General features: G+C 37.3%; 1 long non-coding RNA gene and 2 other non-coding genes across 3 annotated transcripts; 2 read left to right on the forward strand and 1 right to left on the reverse strand.

Moving 5' to 3' along the window:
- Positions 1–640: 640 nt before the first annotated feature.
- On the reverse strand, positions 641–5,258 carry LOC112487982 (uncharacterized). The gene is made up of 9 exons (XR_003051627.1): positions 5,145–5,258; positions 4,500–4,564; positions 4,048–4,113; positions 3,302–3,421; positions 2,994–3,099; positions 1,734–1,773; positions 1,507–1,640; positions 1,266–1,338; positions 641–981 (listed from the first exon to the last, which is right to left on the reverse strand). It is a non-coding gene; the product is annotated as an uncharacterized LOC112487982 (long non-coding RNA).
- Positions 5,259–7,911: 2,653 nt separating this feature from the next.
- Positions 7,912–7,983, forward strand: trnaq-cug (transfer RNA glutamine (anticodon CUG)). The gene has a single exon. It is a non-coding gene; the product is annotated as a tRNA-Gln (tRNA).
- Positions 7,984–8,317: 334 nt separating this feature from the next.
- trnal-cag (transfer RNA leucine (anticodon CAG)) lies at positions 8,318–8,400 on the forward strand. Its single transcript has one exon. It is a non-coding gene; the product is annotated as a tRNA-Leu (tRNA).
- The last annotated feature ends 7 nt before the right edge of the window (positions 8,401–8,407 follow it).

The raw sequence follows: 8,407 nt of genomic DNA on the forward strand, positions 1-8,407 counted from the left end.
TTTTATGTAATAGTTCAAAATATCACCATAAACAGCCTTTAAGCCCCCCCTTACACCCCTAACTTACCAAGAGAGTATTATTTTTTTTAACTTGTTCCCATGAAATTGTCATTTGTGTTTTAATAAAAATGACTGCACTTGCAAAACTTGTATTTGTGAAGTTTTTCAGAATGTCATGTTGTTTTTGATGAATTGATGACATACTGTAAACGTATAACATTTTCTGAATTTAAACCAAGTAAAAGGTTGTTGTGTTGTATTTCAAGGCAAATGACTGCTTTTTTTTTTGCCATCTTTAGCTGAAGTGTTAAAGTAAAGCTAAGAGTTATTGTTGTAATTTGACATGTATTGTTTTTAAATGTATCTTTGGACTTTGTGATTGAATGCATGTTTTGTAAATGTGAAGTGTTTTGCTATTAAAAGACTAAAAACTTCTTGTTCTGTTCATTGTGGAAATATCCTGGTTGGTTTTTTTTTAACTTAGTTTTTGAACTTAGTAAGCAGTAGTTTTAAAAACTAAGTTTTTACATATACTCAAAAACAGTTTTTTTTTCCTTTTTCTATACATATACCCATACATTTGACTTAGGCAATGAGAAACCCCATTCATATTGACTCAATATCTAGAAATGAATGCACTGTGTTTACAACAATTTTCTTTATTCTGGAACATTTACAACAGTCTTTTCAGTCAAATACAGCTCACAATGAAAGTGACTGTTTCACAATAGCATTAAGGCACAATGAATTTTTACCTCAAAAAAGTCAAAAAGTTTCTTTACCTTTAGAAGAAACTTACTCTGGACGGTTTACAACAGTCTTAAGTCAAATGCACCTCACAATGAAACAACAATACCATTAAGGCAATTAGACATTTCAGTAAAATACTCACAAGTCCAGCAACTGATCTGCTTCAAATGAAGTTGCTCGTTCACTCTACCTGGCAGAGTCCAAGCTGCTGTGTCCACAAGTCTTCTCCTCCTGTTAAGACAATAGCATACAAGGCACAATGAATAACAACAATGAGCTGGAATAACACAACCAAAAGCTGTCAGTCATTCAATCCAAAAGTGGTTACATTAAGGGCAACTGGACGAAGAAAGTTTTTTTTGTTGTTGTTGTTGAAGACATTTCACCTCTACTCAAGAGGCTTCTTCAGTTAGAAGCAGTAAAACATCTTCATAAAAGAAAAACCTACTTCATCCAGTTGCCCTTGGTGTAACTATTTTTTTGGAACAATCAAAAGCTGCGTTGGTCTCATTTACCTCTTGCCGTCAGGGTGGAAAGCCACACAGTTGATGGGGGCCAAACTCCTCTTCGTACGCAGCTTGGAAGAACCTGCAAATTAGAAGAACACGTCACCGTGCCACGTGTTAACACAAACAATCAATATTTAAACAGATATTTCCTCACTGCATAAATGCCTTTGTTTGTAACAAAGCTGTGGCTTCTTCAGTGCTAATGCTAACACCACAATACAATAAAGAACATCTGCATTTTCTTTACCGCTTTCTTTTGTTTGGATGAAGACAACAAGTAACAATAATACTCTGGAAACTCCACTTCAACTCATCTGGCCTCAAACTTGCCAATCCTGGTGGAAGTTGTGGTCACTTCCATGGCCTCCTGCCCAGTACTACCTACAACACACACACACACACACAATTGCAAGGTGCGAGGTCACTGTTGATCTACTAGGATAAGCATTGCACAGCGACAACTCGACAACTTACGTGATAGGTGAAATGGCGGCAGAGTTCTCCGATCAAAGAGCTGTGGAGAGAACACATGGCACTCAGTCATTTCCACATCATCATCAGTCCACATCTTGGACTCCAAAACAAACATTAAATAATCATTTCATTTTTACTCCACTCTATCTGGGTGGCTGACATAAAGCCTTCAACAGCCTCACACAGTCAGTCAGCTTTGAACTAAGCAAACATTTATTCAAGCACTTATCTCTCTTCAAGGCCTTAAAGTCACAGACAGTCAACACTAACACAAAACCAGAGCAGACGGTTCATTTCAAACTGTATCACTCATTTCTCCTAAGATGTACTTCAAATATTCTAAAGTCTATTTCAGTATATTAAGTACATAAGTCAGTGGATTCACATTACGGTGAGAGGTCTGTAGTATTGACATATTGACCAACATGTCTAGACTGACGGAAAAATGTCTCTGTAAATAAACGGGACAAGTGGACACACTCAAAGTAACCACATCTACTACTGTGAGGTTTTTTTGGTGTATCTTCTTACAGAATAACCCCCAGCAAATTGTCAATATTTACGTCAGTTTACACATACATGTATAACAAACTATGAATAAATAACTTAAAATACATTTTTCATTCATTTATTTTCTATTGTTCTACCCTGCAGCGGTGGTCTAAAGCACAAATGACTGGAGGGTCACCTCACAATTCCATACGTAATGTGTATAAACAACGACAAATCCAAGAGTTAAAAGGAAAACAATGACTCTTTTCTTTGTTGAAGACTTCCGTTAGGCAACTGGACATGACATTTTTACTCAACAGAGGAGGAGGGCTAACGACCCATCAGACGCTAACGACTGTTAACACTTCCCCAGATGACCCCGACGGCCCACCCGACCGCAGGGACCTAAAGTCGCTTTATTCTTTGTCCCACCCACAGTATATATTTGCTGTACTCCCCTCCACCAGTTTGAACTGAAGAAGCCTCTTGGATGAGAGGCGAAACGCCTTCTTTTAGAAAATTTCACATCCAGTTGGCTAATGGAACTCTTCAACCTTGACCGTGACCTGGCTGACTGAGAGTCTTCATGGACAACTCTTTTCTTTATTCACCTTCAAAAACTAAAAACTCAGGTTTCATTTTTTAAGGTTAAAAACAAAACTCTTCTCTAGGCCTTCTCCTTGATGGCCAGCCAGGTGTCATTCTGATGACTATTTATAACATTTCAACAACTGTTATCACATCAATCATTAACATAAGAGTTCTCACCTTGGTGATGTTGTCCATTGAGGCACTGATGAACATGGTGAGGTCTACAGACGTCGGGATGTCGTTGATGTGCCTGCTGTGCTCCTTAGATTTCTTCAGGACTTCTCTGGAATAGACAAATAAAAAAAAAATAAATAAATGTTCCTCATTAACACAAGCTCTACACAACCTGCTGTCTGTGATTCATTATTTCATTTCTATAATACTGTGTGCAAACTATTCCTTTAGCAGTAATCAGGAAGCCGTGTACTATCATTCGTTTCTTTTACAGTATTACTTTGTTTACGTTGTGCGTGACGATTACCTACCGATCTGTGGATCCCTGAGGTCGAACAAGTTCATGAAACACCGATGGCCCATCCACTCATCTGTGGAAAACATGACGATGATGCCGCTGAAATCGAACCTGCGTGTTCTGGCGGCAGACACTACAGAAAGGACACGGAGCAAAAAATTAAACACCAAACTATAAAACACTTGACATGAAATCATCCAAAATAGATTCAGACACTCATACACTAATGTCTGCTGGATTCACCTATATAGCTAATTGACACTCATACACTAATATGTCTGCTGGATTCGCCTACATAGCTAACTGGTTTTTGTTTTCAGTATTTCACTCCTCAACTATTTACACTGCATATATTTCATATATTGTATATTAATTTTATATACTTGTTCACATAACACCCTTATAATTATACTAGTTCTGCTTATATATACACATATCATGGGTATAATGTAGTGTACGTCACTATACATACACATCATACCAATAGAATAACGAAAATATAATACTTAAGATTGCAATTAACAACACCACACACAGCAACAATACTTACCTACTAATCTATCTACTTCTACTAAAAGCCTAATCTATTAACATCCACTGTTAGTGATCCACTGATTTCCCATATTCATTGACAGTGTGCTGCTACTCATGTGTGTATTTGACCTATTTGTGCATTTTTGTTGTTGTTTTGGTGCTGGAACACCCGAGGGATTCACAAACTTCTATCTATCTAAATGCATGCATTTTCTTTTTACCCACCGATCACGCAGTCTCACAGTTGACAGTTGTTGTCAGCTGATCCTGTCAAGACATTTCTGCTGTCCCCTGAGAAGAGCCAGTTAGGGAACATAGCATGTATCGTGGCAGCAATTCATGAGCGTACGCTGGGGTCAACTGTGTTATGATTACACCTTTACTTGGTACAATAACTGTCAGATAACTAGTTAATAACTAATATTACAATTATTATGCTGTTATTGGTGTCGTAACACTGTGCTGTTGCATGATAACAAAACCTTTGTCATAACATTGTTGCAGTATGCCAGGCTTCCCTTGTTTATTGTTTGCGTTCACCTTTACTTTGGTTATATTTTCTGATGCTACTCAGGAAATGTTAGGGCCTTCATATCTTTAATTATTAGTGATATTGACTTATGACATCCCTGGTGAAGACACGACAGCATACCGAGCTAAATAACATGAAAGGATACAGTCACAGTCAATCCAGATCCCATGTGTCCATTGTAGGTACCGAGTTGTTCCACACGTTGGTCACCTGTGTGGGGAAAGGGTAAATATTAAAAGGCTTCAACGCAATCATGGCTTCGCTTCACAAACTATTGGTTTGCTCTACACTACTGGCACCACCAATAACCTCAGAAAGTAATTACTGGCACCACCAATAACCTCAGGAAGTTACCTATGTTGCACTACTATTCTTTTAATCTGGATCAATAAATCAAAATAAATACACTTTCATGATTACAGTATAATTTTCATATCACACACACACACTGTAGAGCATATAGCCCTAATGTTTGTAACACAACTGCAAGTCAAAACTAGCGGAGGATTACTCTGCTACTCGACTAGCAGAGTCGTGTTTCATATATTTCATATTTTCAAAAAAGGTGCATCAGCCCAGCTCAAGCTCCTGTCAAATGCCAATTCCTTATTCACCACGACAGTTCTTTGTTCATTATTTAGGACGAAAACTAACTACGAATCATTTTAACATCTGACAAAAGCTAACGTTAGCTAGCGTAAATTGCACTAACGGTCTCGACCGAACGACTTCCATTTCAAACAAAATACAACCAATATAACAACACAAACAATTGATTTAAAAAACCCACCATTTCACTCAATCAGATGTAGCCACTGTGGTCAGTTTTTTGACTTGAACGTCCGCTAGAAGCCCAAACGGCTAACACTAGCTCTCATGCGCCGGAACCGGAAATAAGGACCGTACAATGCATTCCTATTTCCGTTATACAAACGTTCCAATATCAGCGCGCCCCCTACAGTTGACAGGTGACACTTTTTCTGTGTCAGCTGTCATTTGATAGAAAGAGCGTGCTTTGACGACTGTACCAGAAAATCTCATTGGTGAAAATCTACAAAAATAAATAATTTAAATATAAAATAATTTCAAATAGTTTTTAGTTAATAGTTATTTCAGCTATAGTTATTTCAGATAAAGATAAGTTTAAGTTTATATATATATCTACATATATAAATATGTCATATATATATATGTCTAGTATATTTATATATACATATTATATACAGTATATATTTCAAACTTTACTAATTTTACAATTATATCCAAACTTAAGTCATTCTTGATGAAGAACATGTGTTTACTGTAAATCAGCTAATTCATTTGACCATACAGCTAGTTCTTTCACTTACCAAACCAAGTGATTCTGAGTGAGGGTAATTATAGAAAGGATGTGATAAAACCTCTGTCAATCATCCAATACCATCATCCTTTTATTTATTTTATTTTTTAGGATTTTTTTAACTTGCAAAAGACTGACCTGAATGGAAGATACCAATAGAAATATCTTATTTATTTATTTATGTTAAATCATTTCTCTGGAGTGTCTTGTAAAAAGTACAGGTTCAAAACGTGCTGTTACACATTCACATGACCAACAGCGCAGAGTCAAAAACAATGAAACGGCCAGTGCTTTGAGAGCCTCTTGGAATTGTGTGTGGGCTGATGGACTGCTCACATTAGCAATCGGGACGTGAAGTGGTCCAGGCCCTTCTCTGCATAATTCCAACCAAACAAATGTACATTTTCTACAACCACCAGGAAAGAAAAACATGAATGTATGCAATATGTATGTTTGTTTTAGTAGTGCTGTGTAAAATAAATAAATAAAGACAATTAAACAAAAAAGCTAAAAAACACAGAATACTGAATTTCAATAACTGACTACTAATAAATGATGGGATCATTTTTGTTACATGTCCAGATTTAACAATCAACAACCAAAAGGTGTTGTCAATAAGCATTGCTGTGTTTTTAGTTCACAGCCTGCTGTGCTCACCTTGTTGGGCACGTGTGGCCGTGTGTCTGTGAAACAGCTTATTCATTGTCCTGTGTTTGAGAGATAGCGTTGTAGCTCCCTGGGCAGCAGGCCCGCTTTTTGTTTTGCAGCTTGTCATCCGTTGCATCTGTGTACACACATACATCCAACCAAACACTTGTCTCTTTCTACTGTCAGTCATCATCAACAATTATACTGCATGTGTCAATGGATATTTTAATTCACTCATTTTCGACACCTCCTCATTTTTCTTTCTCCACTCCCTCGCTGCTCGATGATTCTGTTCTACATCCACCCACGCAGGTTTTTTTATTTATTTATTCAGAGACAGCTGTTTCTGAACACCTGAACCCACTAGCTGTGCTTTGCTGGTCAACTCCCTCCCTCCTTCCCTCCCCGTCTACTTTATCCTTGTTTCTCTTTCACCCTGTAATTTGGGTCAGAAAAGGACAAGCATGTCCTTGAGCAGTTCAAAAAATGTGTGGAATCCACCGAAGGTTGTCTACCCTTTCTTATAACATGTCACTCTTCACTTAACACGTCTGCACAGGCTCGATAGCATGCTTGTGTGTGTGTGCGCTTTGTGCAACCTTATGGTAATGTTTTGATTTACATGGCTTTATTTTCCATCTGTTTCTACTGTGTTGGCTGAATTTATCTACAGGCTTACTAATGTAGTCAGGCGCTTTAGTGTTGTGTGTAGGTGGCTACACCTACATCTTGATTCCTGGGCAGCACAGTTTGATCCTACAGAGAAATGATGCAGACCTGTCTCTGACCTCCTCTGGGCTGGAAACCACAGATAACTGAGAAATGTCTCTGCCGCACAAGTCCTTTTAAAATAGAACCATTATCAGTAAGGTGGTTACAGACATACTTAGATTGTCAACCACAGCTCCACGTCTTAAAGGATTCCATTGGCTGGAGACAAGACATGAGGCAGAGGTTCTCCAGGAATAAACATCTAGCTGACAATAGCTGTACACTTACTTACTTACGTGCCTTTTTTTATTTTAGATTTGTGAAGCAGAAAGTCATAAAACCATCTGTGTTAAATTTAACTTGACAAGATTCTGATTAAAAATCAGATTTGATATTTTTAAATATTTTTATATTTCTAAAAGAAATCTCGATATGCTTTAATTTGAACATTACAAAAAGAAATTATTTGAAAATCAAGATTTCAACAAAAATAGGAAAGATTGTAGACTATGACAAAAAATGCAAAAGAAGAAAAAGTCCCAGAAAGGTCTCAAAATGCAAGTTTATGCCTTAAAACATGCTGCCAAGTGAATAATTTGGCATAAAAACCTCGCCAAACTTTGTTATATATATATATAAAATACTATAAATTGTCAAAATATCACCAAAAACAAACAAGACTGTAGTGTAATGATCACAGGAAAATGCTAAAAAATAAAGTCCCATGAATGCCTCAAAATAATAGAAATGTAAAGAGAGTGTTTTCATAAAATGGAAACCTTTTTGAACCCTACAAGAAAATCCGTAAAGTATTGATAGCTAATGATCTTTCCACAGGATCTGTGCCTCACACCACAGGGGTTCTATGGTGTAATGGTTAGCACTCTGGACTCTGAATCCAGCGATCTGAGTTCAAATCTCAGTAGAACCTACCGATGTGCATTTGTTTTGTCAGTTGGTAGCAACTTGGTTTTCATGGTAATGCAATTTATTTTGGAAACAAAGTTTCACAAAGTTTGTTTATAAAACATGGTGTATAAAGCAGAGCACAGGACGTTTGGCTTGTGTCATGCAAAGACCAAGGCTTTAAAGAGAGTGTCTTCATTAATTAGAAATGTATAGCTGATAGGAAATGCATCAATTGATAACAAAGACCTCTATTACACACTTGTTTACTAAGTTACCCAATTACTTAGAAGCATAATGTACTGTCGATTGGTTTTGATCAGAAAAATTTTCCAGCAGCTCTTCATGAGCCGTTAACAGTCAGGATGGCCGAGCGGTCTAAGGCGCTGCGTTCAGGTCGCAGTCTCCCCTGGAGGCGTGGGTTCGAATCCCACTTCTGACAAACTTTT

This window comes from Cynoglossus semilaevis, chromosome 13 (assembly GCF_000523025.1).
Source record: "Cynoglossus semilaevis isolate Cse_v1.0 chromosome 13, Cse_v1.0, whole genome shotgun sequence".
In the NCBI taxonomy this organism is placed as follows: Eukaryota; Metazoa; Chordata; class Actinopteri; order Pleuronectiformes; family Cynoglossidae; genus Cynoglossus; species Cynoglossus semilaevis.